The sequence below is a fragment of the Centruroides vittatus genome, unplaced genomic scaffold, assembly GCF_030686945.1.
Source record: "Centruroides vittatus isolate TY-2023 unplaced genomic scaffold, ASM3068694v2 contig_482, whole genome shotgun sequence".
In the NCBI taxonomy this organism is placed as follows: Eukaryota; Metazoa; Arthropoda; class Arachnida; order Scorpiones; family Buthidae; genus Centruroides; species Centruroides vittatus.
The window spans coordinates 1,386,856-1,399,776 of NW_027122272.1; the positions used below are offsets into that span (position 1 = coordinate 1,386,856).

General features: G+C 25.0%; 1 protein-coding gene across 7 annotated transcripts in view; it reads right to left on the minus strand.

Moving 5' to 3' along the window:
* mGluR (metabotropic Glutamate Receptor) overlaps window positions 1-12,921 on the minus strand; it is a 127,526-nt gene that overhangs the window by 108,145 nt on the left and 6,460 nt on the right. The window lies entirely within an intron of this gene.

The window sequence follows — 12,921 nt, forward strand, 5'->3', positions numbered from 1 at the left end:
ATTGGGTATTCGATGTTTTAAACCCTTACGTAAGATAACATTCGTAGTTATATAAATCAAATACTATAATATAATATAATATAGGGGTTAGAAGTACGAAAGAATATAATAATATTAATGTTTGTTGTTATTTTTCTCCCGAGCATCGACGGACTCATCTGCTGGTTAATCATATTTTAATTTAAAAATAAATGTAACTTTTGTTGCTGAATTTGAATCTGCGGTTTACTTTTGCACTACGATAACTTTATTTTTCACGTGACTTTTATCACAGAAAATGTGAGATTACGTAAATATTGTACCCTTAGAGGATCGAGTGATATATTATTGATCTCAGTTTAACGTAAGGATCAACTCTATACCAAATTTATCGATGTACAGGTACATAGTAAGGTAAAAAATACTGAATTGAAATCACGTGACTTCCGGTCTGGACCGGAACTTCGTATATACTTAATCGGGACCTCCAGCCCTGAGCTTTCCATAACTGATCTCGATTTTTATATATCTAACTCCGTTCTCGAGATTTACGAAGGATGGATTACAGTGGGAAAGTATAGGTCTACAATTTGAAAATTACAGCCAAATAAATAAAATAAAGGTGATATCTTGAAGTTTGTTTTAATATAGAAGCCTATTAATATTTCTGTTAGTAGTACGGATTTCTTCAAAAATGTTATCTTTATAGCATTTATCCATCAAACTTAAAACACCACTAAACTGTATCAATGCGATTTGAGTATATCAGTTTTACACTGTCATATTTTTCTTATTATTATTGCCACCATAACGTATAAAAAGAAATGTCGAGGAAAAGTTCGATCAGGAGCCCCCTTTATATTCTGTATAAAGAGTGGCCCAAAAGACTGCTATTTAACACTAAAAGCAATATCATCTCCTGATCGAACTTTCTTCAACAATTTTTTTTTTTGGTGCTACGGTGACAATAATAATAATAATAATAAAGATTCTTTTTATACAGGGTAAAGACTGCTCAAAAGTCAGTTAATCGAGATATATTATTTTTTAAAGATTATTGTAAGAACGGTTAAAACCGATTCTGAACAGCTGCTTGTTATTATTGCTATTATGAATCAAACTAAGTGGGTATAAAAATTTTATGCTAGACTTTATAAAGGACAAGTTTGGTTTACAAATTTTTTTAAAAAATTAAAATATTTGCTTAACTTAAAATTATTGCTTTTATTATTTATTTTAATTTGCTTTTATGTTTATGAAATAAAAACAAACAACTTTATGAATTTAAAAATATATTGATACCTTTCGTAGGATAAGTTACAATTTTAAAGGAATTAGAAATAAGTATTTACTTTTATTTATTATTAAAGAGGGGGGGTTAATGTTACTTATGGTTTCAAAATGGCGGCTCGTCTCTGATTCCAGCAAATAGAAGAAAGGAAACAGTGGGGACGCACGTTTTAACCTAACCTAACCTATTCTAATTTTGTTGGTAATAATTATGGTAATTTATTAGAATAGGTTAGGTTAGGTTAGAACGTGCGTCCCCACTGTTTCCTTTCTTCTATTTGCTGGAATCAGAGACGATCCGCCATTTTGGAACCATAGGTAACATTAACCAAGAGGGAAATAATTAGAATGGTAAAGTAGGTAATTGTTTTAATAATTTATTATTTGAAAAATTTAATTATTAATCCATTAATATTGATATTAATAGTTAAATTATTTTTTTAAAATTGCATCTTTGTTCTGAATATTTAAATATCTGAAAAATATAAGCAAGTTGCGTGTATATTTTTATATTAATCCCACTGGACAGATAACATAACGAAACAATATCTCTCTATAATTATGATTTATAAATAGTTTCCTTTCTATATTAAGTTATAAATATATAAATAATTTATATTGGTAGAAATATATATATAATAAAATAAAAAGAGAAAACAAGTAGAGTATTTCATTATAATAAACCATATTATTCTGTTATATTTGATAATCTTATAGCAGCTTGATAAGATATAATGAAAATTCGTTAGATCGTATTCAAATCAACGTAAAATCTTTAAATGACTATCGTTTTTTTTAATTGTTTTTAAAATAAAAATTTGGGAGTGTGCGAATTGAAATATTTATCAATAAATCTATAGTTTAATTACTCTCGTTTTAAAATTTTCAGACTAAAATGAGAATTATTTTAATTGTGCAACGTAAAATGGAATAATTTCTGACTTTAAATCAAAATAACAAAGTATAACAACAAAGAAATAAAGCTATTCTTGATATTTACAAATTTTTATTAATAATTATCGTATAATATATAAATATAACATCGTAAAAGTTTAATCTTTAATATTACATGCTTTATTTTCGGTTATTATACTTAAATATAAAAAGCAAAAATAACATTGTAAATCGATTTGAATAAAGCCCAATAACATAAAGATTTATATTTCTTTTCTGTTCTATTTAATTAGCCCTGTTATCATTTCTAAATGCATATTTTAAGGAAAATGTCTTAGAAGTTAAGAAATTGTTTTACTTCTATAACACTCGGAGACATTTTCCTTAAAATAAGCATTTAGGAATAATTTTAATCTGTTTTAAGATTTAAATTTTCCATTCATAATGCTGTGAACAATTATATTTACACATATAATAAATATTTATAAATTTTTTAATCATTGTAATGGACAATTCTCAGAAGAAAAATGCCCTCGCTTTATTGAGTCATTTATTATTTGAAATTTTCTAAACCTGAATGTAAATCGTATTTAAAAATTTCAATACAGTTCTGATAAGAAACAAAAACAACGTTTAAAACTCTCTCAATTTTTCCAAGTGCAACATATTTTATTAACTATAAATGATACTTTGGAGATGCATACAGTGTATTTCTAGAAGTTTTGTAATTCGTTTTGTAAGCGAGTGATATAAAATAAGCTACTTTTAATATTATTATTTTTTCCTACGAATTTCAATCCCTAATATTTACATAAACGTACAGAAGCAGTTATAAAAATTGAAAATATAACTGAAATTTTTTTCCGAAACGAAATTTAAAAATTTACTTTAATAAAGAAATAAAATAAAACTTTTTACATTTGATGAATATTAATGATAATAGTTTAATAATTCTATATTTAATTAGAATCACAAAAATATTGCCGTTGACCGAATACACCCGAATACTTCTTTGAAGTCGAACTATTCGAACGAATACTCGTAAATCTCATTTTGGTTGAAAGAAAAAGGAAAGAAAGGAAGACGAAATACAAAATAGAATGAAAATTTAGAAACTCGGATAATTAAAAATATTGTTATTTATTACTTTCCGAAAATAAAATAAAACTTTAGGAAACGTTCTTGCGCAAGTAATAATCATAATTTGAGTGATAAATTGTAATGAAAGAACAGAAACGCTTCTGCACTCGGCAAGTAACACGATTTAGTTGATCGACATAAATATTTCCAGCTGTAGTTCACTAAACACATTACTTGGTTCGGCTGCCAAAAACGACGGGTCTTCATGACAAGTTTTAATTTTCTACTTTTCAGCACATATTTCATATTATCTTTATTATTGAATAGGAGATGCTGCCATCCATCTAAGTCTTTTGTTTCGTGTAGTTCCTAATAAATCAGCTGATATTCAGATGAATATTAGATATTTGGTAGTCGAAAAAATCAAGAATTTCGGCATTCTGTATTCGATAACAGTAATATTCAAATAAATATTCGGCATTTGTCCAAAAACCCCTATTCGGTCCATCACTAAAAAATGTCAATATTTGGTACAGCATTGACTGATTTTTATATATTTGCTTTCGTATTGAAACAACAAAGAAATAAACAATTTTTTCGAATCGTGTTCAAATTACTTTTATCCCAAGCAAGATTCTTATACATAAAAATGTGTAATAAATAATACATTCTAATCTGTTAAATATCAGTAGATTATAATAATCATTTCATGTTATATGTTAATCTACAAATGGAAGATTCCTATGGATACATACAGCCATATCTTATAATACCATTATATTGATACATATATTTGTTTTATTTAATGCAATGTATGAATTTTAAGGCAATCGAAAATATTTATATATCAAACCTAATTTAACAGTAGTTAAGACATTGCTAGTAATTCATTAAATGGCAGAAAGAGTCTATATTTAGTAGTAATTAAATAAAATCATGTGACTTCCGATCCAGACCAGAAGTTCGTATGTTCCCTAAGCTTTCCATATCTGGTCTCGATTTTTATCTATATAACTCCGCTCTCGAGATTAACAGAGAACAGACAAACGGTAGGACTGTATAGATCTGTAATTTGAAAAATACAGTTGAATAATTTAAATATGTTAACTACAGTAATGAATGAATATGAAATAAGTGTTCTAGTGTAAAACATTATTAAAACCTATAAAAATTTAGATACTTTTATATATTTAAAAATATATCACATTAGAAAACAGTTACTTTAGTGTCAATTTCTTTTCGGTAATAGTTTATTCGTATAACCAGTATGACAATTCTGTAAATCTTAACTTATATAAATAATATATTAATGAAATTTTATAGATTTTTTCAGGTTACTTATTATAACAAATTCATACATTTTAAGCGAATTTATTCCAGAAACACTTTAGCATCATAATGTAAAATGTTGTTAAATTTAGTGCAATTAGTTAGAAATTTTTCATTTAGAATATAATATGATATTCATAACTAAAACAAAAATGTCCGAAATGATGATAACGTCACTGTCAATTTAATATGTTAATAAACGAACCAAAATGTCATTTATCATCATCAAACAACATTCCACATGTTAGAGGAATCCATTAAGAGGATGAAGAAAGTGTTTTAGAAACTGATGTTAATAAATTTTCTCGGTTTCAGATTTATTTTTTCATATTATTGCTATTAATTGATACGAAGTTAATTTTCTTGGATATTTGACGATAAAATTAAATGGTTATTAAATGATCGATTTAATGACTAACTAATAACGAAGATATGTTAAATAAATAATTTTTTCTGTCTGAATTTCATTCTTATAAAGAAAAATAATAATAATTATAAATAAACTTTTTAATTATTTGTTTACGAATAATAATAGACCCTGATATTTTCAATTTAATAAAGATATATAAATATAAACGCACTTGAATTGCTTCATTTTATTAAATAAATTTCCTTATTAAAATGTATACTTTTAGTCTTTGAATTTTAAGTACAGAAATAATATAATTGTTATAGATGTTAAGATAATAACTATGAAATTAAACATTACAATTACATGCAATAAAAACTTGAAATATTATTAACAAGAACAATATTATTGCTAAGTCATTACAGCTTTTCATGTCTAGAATTAAGAATTACCAGTTCAGATGTCAGTAAACGTTACACGTTTAACTATATCATTAATTTTTCTTAATGTAATAATGTGATATAATGTTTATATTTATATAATATAAGTTTTAATTAATATTATGTGTAATATATTTTAAATTCTTAACAGCATTCTTGTTAATATTCCGATATTTTGACATTTTAAAAGCAGCAAAAATTTTAAAAAAATATTAAATAGGCCAACTTTATGAAAATAAATGAATAGAGTTTTTTGTTAAGAACAAATTTTCATAGCTTTTGCCAAATTTTTGTAACATCGCTTTCCTTCGAACTTCTTTAACAATATATTTTTTATATAAACAAAATTGTAAAATTAAAATTTATAAATCTTTACATGTAACTTATTGTATTATTTTCTTTTATTTTACATAGTAGAATTTGAGATTAATCGAAAATGTTTTAAATTCCTCTAAACTAAATTACTCAATCTTACGTAAACAATTTGTTACTGCAGCCATATGAAATTCATAAGAAATTCTTATGAATTTCAACTGGTTAATTCCTAAGAATTTCTTAATTTAATCAATAAGTGAATTTCATATAATTATAAATGTTATAACAAAAGACGTTTTAACACTTAATAATAATTTTCTCATTGTTGTAATTGTAAATTAATTTAACACGATAACATTATTGCATTTACATCTCCATTGTAACAATAATAATATTTTCATTATAATTTATAATAATTTGTTCGTTATAAGTTAATTTCCTATTTTAAACAATTCTGCAACTCGTAGAAATGATGTGGAATATCTCAAATTTTGCTTAGTAATATAAACAAATTAATGTATTTTATCAACTGATTCTGAATTAAATGAAGCTAAAATTCTAATTCTTTAATTGTATTTGAATAATACATTGATTTTTTATAGACTGCCTCCATACCATTTCTTTTCAGTTCACTAATGTTATATTAAGTTCAATTCCCAGAAGTAATTTCTTTCAACATACTTATTCAGATGGTTTATTCGCATATACTATGCAGTTATATAAATTACACAGGCTTATTTCATGATGGAAATGACAAGATTTATTCTAAATATTATCTGCTTTTTTAGATTTAAAAAAATATATATATTAAAATAATATTGATGAAACTTTTATATTTCTTAATATTTGAAGATAGCCGGACGGATGGCCGAGGCTGTTAAAGCGTTAACCTACCTCTCTGGAAAGGATCTGGATTTGAATTCGGGCAGGTCGAAAAATCTTAGAAATTTTTCGGGCGTTATCTTCCCCCAAAAATGGGGGGTTGCTCGGCTGACCCCATTATGAACCTGGAGGACCCACGATGCACTTGAAAAAAAATACACTCTCAGTGTCCACTGGGAGGAAAGAATAAAAGAACCAAAGATAAAAAACTTCATGTTTTTAGTTTGTCATTTATTTCATTTTTTAAAAATATACGATAAAAATTCTCTTTTTCCCTTGCTACAATTTTTTTAAGAGCAGACACAACAAATGTAACTTGGCCTCAATTTTTGTGTGCTTGTCATTGTTTTGCAATTCTTCAAACTTAAGATATATATATATATATATTCCCTCAAATCCAAGCTATTCTCTGAAAGCAAAAAAAAAAAAAAAAAATGGATGCGGATGATGGACGATATTTCTTTGAAAAATTGCGATTGGAAATATAGAACGTCTAAATCTAATTTTTGATAAAATAGCGGAAGACGTTGACGTCGAAGATGCCGCTGAGGTTGAAAATACGTCATGGTGACTACAATATTTACTTTTGGATCATTGAAAACACACGTGCACAATATATCTTCTCGTTTAGAACGAATCACTATGGGAAATTGTCGCCTACTTTATCTTGTTCGAATTTGAATACAAACTGACGAAGACAAATGACGTCTGCATAACTTATTCGTTTCTATTTCCGACATTTGACGTTTTCTTTTCGATTTTCTTACCTGAAAGCTAGATCATTTTTTTCAATTGAACAAAATCTATAAGTGACAGTGATATTTATATTTTCCAGCAAACAATTTTACAGCAAACAGAAAAAAAATTTTTTCAGGAAAATAATTGAATTTTTAAAATTTTTATTTTATGTCATAACAATTATATTTTTAAAAAATAATATAAGATTACTTGGGCTCTTTCGTTTAAAATATTAAGTTATTCAGTTTTTATGCAAAAAAATTAAATTAGGAAAAAATAAAAGAGCGACTTAAAACTATTGAAGTACAGCATACTAAAGGCAATTTTTTCAATACTTAATTTGATTGTAATGGTTATTAATGATTTTAACTCTTTAGAATATTTTTGTATTATCAAATTTATATAAATTTAATTTAAAAAGCTAAAGGAAAGAACCTTTCTAAAGATTATTTTCACTTATATAAAGTGTAACTGTACCATCATTTATTTAAAATTAGTAATAATTAAAATCTATTAGTTTCGATATTTAAAACCAAATTGCATGCACATAATTTATTTACAGTGATATTTATAAATACATTTTATTAAGTAGTCAAGTAATTTAATAAAAAGCTGATAAAAAAAGAGAATAATTAAATAAATAATTTTTCGTTTTTATTCTCTTACTTTAGCTTGTGAATATAGGTAAAAATTAAATTCTACATTGATTTAATTAATTAAATTTTTACATTAAAATATTTTAAAACTAATATTTTATTAAATATATAATTTCTATAAGCTTAAAACTATTTAAAGTTAAAGAAATTATGTATTTATTTCCGAAATCGTATTCGTCAATTGCTATTTTTTCTTTAAAGAACAAAATAAATACTTCGATACACGAATTCTAGTTACAGAAGAAAGATATTAATGGACCGTGCATCATAAAACTAGACAAATAAATGGAAATCATCAAGTTTCGTGTCAGCAAGGGGCCATCGATTGCAGAAATTGAAGTGAAATAAAATTATAAAAACGAAGCTGTTGTATACCCCCGCTGTTTATATAGTAATACTGTAATTCAGATAAAACTAAATGTTTTAAATAAATTAATACTTTTAATATAAAATAGATGATAGAAAACATTTTTAAACAATTTACTGAAAAAAGTAAAGAAGTTTTTTTTCATATTTTTACTTAACTGCATTCAAAACAGTACAGGAACAACACCCAAAATATATAAATAAGGCCAACTAATCTAGAAAAAAATTGTTGTCTTTTTGCCAAAATCAATTTATAACTGTATCTAAATTGTATAGCCAAATATCACTTAAAAGAAAAAACAAAGTCTTTTTTTAATCGTTTTTTTAGCCTAATTTTTTAAAAGTTATATAGACGTAACATAAAACATTTTGATGATTTAAATATGAATTAAATTATAATATTCTTACAAAATAAAAATAAATATAATTAATTTTTATCTAAAATTCGAAAGATAAAATTCTAATTTGTTTATAATAAAAATTAAAATGTGAAATAATTTAATCATATCAACTATTACGTTTAATTGTAGTGCATTGTTTCGAATGTAACAATTTTTTAATGTATTAAATATTTGCTCCTGTAAGAAGTCAATTATGTTTAATATTTAAAATAAATTTTTTAAACTTATTTGGATTGCCATCATATTTATTACAAATTATTTGTTAATGTAGTTACAATGTACTGTACAGTACATAAACTAAATCTAATATGAAATAAATATAATACATATGAGTACACAATAAATGCGTATTGTTACGTTTAAAATATTGCTTACATTTTTACTTAACATTATAGAATAACATACAGTAAAACCCCTATTTTGCGATCACCAGTGGTCTTCATGAGGGGTGGTTTTTTAGAGAGGTTTCATTGTATTTTAGAACAATAAAATTAAATATTATATCTATTACTTATTATCGAACTACATTACTGGACATTATTGTATTGTACAATTGCACAACACTTTGTTACGATGTCTTAATGTCATTAATAGAGAAAAATTCTCTAGATGAGAAAGTTATATCACAGATATATTCTTATGATTATTTTCATATATTTTCGAAGATTTTCAACACAAATTTCCTAATAAATTTATAGACTGGCGTCTTTAAGAATAATGTTAATTGAATTAAAAGTTTAAATTATAATAATAATATTGAATTACTTCTCGTGGGCTGTTTACTTAAAGGTTAATTTAATAAAATAACAAATATTTTAGCATTTTGTACATTCCTTAAAGCCTTCGGGTCAATTAACAATTTAAACAGATTAATTACTTCATTGTCAACTTTAAAAATTATTTACATACAAGCTTTCAAAATAATTAAACTTTTAAAACTTTGTTTAAAGTTAAATATAAAATATTTAATTATTTAAAGTTTCCAGTTAAATTTTCCTTTTAACTTCTTCCAATAAAATAAAGTAAGTAATTTTTTAATTTTCTAATAATTTTTTTAAAAATTTATTTTCGTTATTTATATAAAATTAAATTTTAAATAACATGTTCATTTACATATGACATTATTGACTAATTCAAACCCAATACGAATGTAAAACACAATTAAGTATTGAAAATTTATTAGTAAATGTTCACGAAAGCTGCATAAAATATATATAAAATGCGTGAACACGCACACAGGTAGTAAGACGTATTCTGAATGCATACAAATCACTAACTAGATAACTTATATCGTTTATTATTTAAATTTAAACACTTCATATAAAAGGTTAAATCAACAATAATGTTCTACCAGATAAATTTGTAGGTAGAACATTTAATTTTTTAGTGTAGTTGCAAAGTACACTGATATAATTTCTCAAAAGATTATTTTACAAATTATTTAAATATAAAAAATTAATATTAAATAAAATTATATATATCATTTTAAACTCTTTTCAGATTATAATCACTAGAAAACCTTTCCTCCAACTCACCGAGGGTTGAGCAAGACCCAAAATGGAAGTGGCCGATGATGAGGGAGTGGGTCCGAATATCCGAAACATGTAAAATCCCAGATCCTCCAGAATGGCTGACCTTAACTAACTCGGCCATCCAGCTGTCAATGTTTACATATCAAATTATGTTAAATTTTAAACTGATTATTATGCAAAGATAACAATATATTAAAAAAGGTCTTTCAGTTTACACACAATTGCATAACGATGGGGTTTTTTAAACTATTTTCGTCCCGCGAGCACTACTATTAATTTTTTCTAAATACAGTATTAATGTTATAAGAAATAATTTCTATAACATTGCTACTTTGTTGCTATATTAACATTGTAGAAAATAGATTTTTCTTTGGAAAAAAGGAAACGAAAAGCATTGTTTGGAAAATCCACCGTTCTCAACATCTTTACAAATATTGTCTTCTATCGAGTGTACTGCTATTCGTTTTACGATATTAAAAGCATAGATTTTATTGAAAAATTAAAAATTTCTCTTATTTTACCTTCAACCCACTAATTTATTAATATAAAATATTATCATTTATCCTTATTCTACTTTCGTAACTAATTATTTCGTATATAAATATATATTAATTTTGTCTAAGGTGAATAAAATTAGAAAAAATTATTACACGAAAGCATTAATAAAAATTTACATAAATTATAAAAATAAATGAAAAATTTAGCTTAAAACAATAAAACTCGAACAAAATCAAAATAACCTCTGTTCAAAGTTTATTTACAAGATTTTAACGCTATTTACTTCAATATTTATTCGTTGTATTGACTAAAGATACATAAATAACAGTGCAAAAACTAATTATTAATTTTTTATGTAAGAAGAAATTTTGTAAAACTAATCTTTTGTTTATTAAAAGTTTTGTTGAACACGTTTAAATGCAAGATAAAAACTTGTAGCAATCTTTAGTAGCAGCGCTTTATCGCATGGCGTTAATTTATTACTGATAGGTTATAAAACATTCGTTAATTAATATTTTGCTTCTGTTCTTAATAATTGCAACATTTTAAAATTAATTAATTAAAGTTTGGTCTGATTTTTATCTATATTTAATATAGGTTATAATTAAAAATTCATTTATTTATAAATGCGGAAATTGCCTAATTCTCTAGCATAAGTAAACCGGTAATTTTTTCTGTATGAGAGCTTGACTTTTCAAATAAATCATGTAATTAACCAAAATAAACACGACAGTTTACTTAGCGGCAATTTAAAACTGAACTGATTTTAAATCAAGGTATCATCTTTACTTGTAAAAATATAATTTGATAAAACTATAAAGTGAAGCCGTCTAGAGTGACTTTATGAAGGTGAAGGACAAGCAATCAGAGTGTGCGCGATCTACAGTATTATCGATCTTTAGATCGTTCGCTGCATATGCAACAGGACGAGAAGCTGTTTGTATTCAGAGCCTCCATTAAATGTCTTTTCATCCACTATGTTGACATTATCTCGGAAAACTCGTCGTTTCTAGAATAAATATTGCTGCAGACATCCAAAGACTTTGGTGATTGTTTGTGTATGCGGTCTGTACGCTTATACAAATTTCTTGCTAATTTTAGAATTGTCTTTCCCTAATAAAATATCATTTTAAGGTATTAAATCTAATGTGTTTATATATTTTCTACCTCTTTCTTGCAATTAAAACTGTTTTTTCTTAGTTTTTCTATTAATAGGCCAACTTTTGTTATAGGTGTTTTTTCACTTTAAGAATCAATTAAAAGATATAAGTTAAAGAAAATTAATACAGATTATTAAATGATAAGAAATTAAAATCGTATAAAGAATAAAGCAATTATTTCCCAGCATTATTAAGAATACTTAAAATTTAAGTTTAATAAAGAAAAGCTTTTAAAAGTATTTTAGATTTCAATTATTCACAGAATTTTAAGATTAATCTATTCCTTAGATTGTTTGTTGATTGTTTATTATATTTTTCTCTATTCATCAAGAGACATTTCTATCGGCCCTAAGGATATGACTAAAGAAATTTAATTAATAAGACAAAGCTTTTGATATCTTTTAATCTCAGGAAGAAAGGTAAAACAATTCTCTACGGCTAATTAACAGCGAATATATCTTTCTTCATTGGCGATTCGTCCTTATCACTGATTAATTAAGAACTTGTAGAATTATTTTCAAATTAAATTGATATTTTAAACATTTTACACATATTTAATAAATATATAAATACGTTAAAACTTTTTCCGTTGTTTTTTTTTTACTTTAATAATTTTTATATAAATTCGATTAATTTCTATTCTAACCAAAAATTCAAAAATTTTTACTTGATCAATAAATTCACTCGTTGAGTTTTTTGAAATTTGAAAACTGTTAGTGACAACTTCCACTATTTTCCTTCATGTTTCTAAGAAAAATTTTAAAATATTTAGGATGGTAGAAGTCATCCTCTATTTGTCAACATCTATAGTCTATATTGTATGCTTCATATAACCTTGGGGATGAAGGAAATCTCGAGATATGGCGTGCGGAAATTTCCCATGATGGAAATTTTTCATGTCTTCCGGGTTTTGCGCCGTTTTTCAAAAGAGGAAAATAATGGAGGACCTACACATACAGTATTTATCTTACATACAATGTGCATCTTATCGCTCAAAGAACAGATAAAATTG